The sequence below is a fragment of the Cibotium barometz genome, chromosome 14 (assembly GCF_041138505.1).
Source record: "Cibotium barometz isolate CiBa-2024 chromosome 14, ASM4113850v1, whole genome shotgun sequence".
Taxonomy (NCBI): Eukaryota; Viridiplantae; Streptophyta; class Polypodiopsida; order Cyatheales; family Cibotiaceae; genus Cibotium; species Cibotium barometz.
In genome coordinates this window covers 4,283,868-4,286,287 of record NC_141059.1, presented here as the reverse complement: position 1 = coordinate 4,286,287, position 2,420 = coordinate 4,283,868, and the positions used below count along the sequence as shown (strand labels likewise).

General features: G+C 40.0%; 1 long non-coding RNA gene across 1 annotated transcript; it reads right to left on the bottom strand.

Moving 5' to 3' along the window:
- Positions 1-743: 743 nt before the first annotated feature.
- On the bottom strand, positions 744-1,410 carry LOC147631579 (uncharacterized). Its single transcript, XR_015267254.1, has 2 exons — positions 940-1,410; positions 744-839 (listed from the first exon to the last, which is right to left on the bottom strand). It is a non-coding gene; the product is annotated as an uncharacterized LOC147631579 (long non-coding RNA).
- Positions 1,411-2,420: the final 1,010 nt, after the last annotated feature.

The window sequence follows — 2,420 nt, the reverse complement described above, 5'->3', positions numbered from 1 at the left end:
ACTTCCTTCCACCATGCCCTACTTTTCTTGATGTTCCATACCCTATTAGCCTTCTTAGTGATCCAACGCTTATCTTCCACCATCATATGGTACACTTGATTTGTTGTATGCTGGACAATGTTCCGAGGCTTTCGAAATGCCCAATCTAACCAAGGTTGTTGATCTCTCTCTCTCTCTGTTCCTCATCATGCATAAAAGTGCTCCTAGCAATGTCCTGTTCATGATTTTTTCAATTGGGCAACCTAATAGACTCTCAATTGCTACAATGTTTACAATGCTCTACAACCTATAATGGTCTAATTACAATGTTTACACTGCTCTAATTACAATGGTCCAATTATCCAATAATGTTTACAATAAGCCTCCCCCTTGCACACACGAAAATTACTCATTGCTTAAACTAACTAGATTGATTCTGGATAAGACACAATCAATCTAGATGATTTTGTTCTCGACTTAAGCTAACTTTGTGACATGCATTACTTGCATAATCAAGAACTCTATCTATAATATTATATATATATATATGAATAATTGATAATAGAGTTCTTGATATATATATATATATAACTTATAGGGATGAAAGGAGAGAGAGAGAGAGAGAGAGAGAGAGAGGGGGGAAGCTACATGGGGAAAAAATAGTTTTGAGAGTAAAATGACAATTTTAGGTTAATGGGCGAAGGTTATGGATTGATTTAATTTAAGCGAGTTTGAAACTAAGATTGTGGTGCTACAAATGGGAGTTCGCTAAAAACTATCACTAAATAAAAAGCAATAATAAACACAAGTTTGGCGCACCGAATCTCTAAGTAATGAAGCTGGACGTGCAGAAGCACATGCTGCAAAACAGCCGGGTAGTAAATAACTGAAAGTGAACCCTCTAAAACCATGAACATATATATAAAAGATGACGAGGATTGTTTATTGGCTGTGCATCACCTCTCGGCACTAGAACCGGGGTCCGGGACCACCCGGGCCTCCTCCACCAGGGCCGCCCGGGCCTCCAGGGCCACCTCCAAAGGGCAGGCAAAGGCAGCCCATGATGCCTCGCACGATCGACGACAGGCAGAAGCAGGGGCAGCAAAGGCAATCGACGAGGGGGTTGCCACCGGGCCCGCCGCCGCCCGGCCCTCCTGGTCCTCCTGGTCCTCCAGGCCCTCTCATGTCTGTCAGCTAATAGGGCGTTGCAGATCTCCGCTCAGCTTGCCTGCGCTTGGAATTCCTCTCAGTGCTCTCACCCACGGAGCATTTAGGACGATGAACACGCCATGATGAACACGCAACCTCCCCCAAAAGCCCATGGGTAATACAGTGACCCGCCCGCCCTTATTTTCAACCGTGCTTCATGCTTCACCTTTTGACCTAGAAAACGGTTCCCTTTCCCATTATTAGTTTTGGAATTCACTTGAGAGAGCTCAAAGAATGCCCATAGAAAATCTTGGGTCGGACGTTTTTTTTTTTTTTTTTTTGTAGAGAGCTGCTGTAAACTTCTAGATACCAATATATTAATATATTATTGTTCCAAAAAAAGAAAATCTTGGGTTGGAATTTTGAGTTTTCTAGGTCTCTTCTAATGTCGAGCCGTCTCTCAGTAGCTTACAAAAGGACCCTCTTTTTCTCCAGTCATCAACAAGACATTGCATGGTGTAATACAGGGCCAAATTTGAGTTGTGTTTGAGAAGACTTCTAAATCAAACACACAAATAAGCCGTAGTAAAAGTGGTGGTGGTTGCAAAGTGAACACATGATATTTGAAAATGGTTGCTAATTCTTGAGAAAGTGAAAATTGACTTGGACCATAAATTTCCTTTAGATACCTTTTTCTATAAGTATGGTATGCATCCAAATGGTGAAGGTAATACAAAGACTCTACATTGAATTATTGAAGTGTTGTTTGTAAAAAAGCATTGTAAGTAAAGCAAACTATTTCCCTCCTTTATTATTGACTGCATGCTCATAGGTGATAGTCTGCAATACAAGTTAGTCCTCAATTTAGTTCACACTATGCTTATTTTTAACCAAGTGTTGCTAGTTGTTCGTCGTGCATATACAATCCTACATGCTCAAATGGCTATACAATATCCTTAGAATCTAGAAGTAATATGAAAAGCATAAAACTTTTTTAATAGTATTCTTTGTAGTACACCCCCATTGTTAACTTGTATGATTCATTAGAAAAAAAAAATGATATTGTCTTTCTACTCTACTTCATGCTTCAACTTTTGACTTAGAAAGGGGTTCCCTTTACCCTTAGTTCTGGAATTCACTTGAGAGAGCTTCTTGGAATAGATCACAAAGAATGCCCGTAGAAAATCTTGGGTTCGAATTTGGAGTTTTCTAGGTCTCCAATGTCAAGGCATTTATCAATAGCTTACATAAGGATCCACTTTTTCTCTAATCTCATGGTGTAATATAGGGCC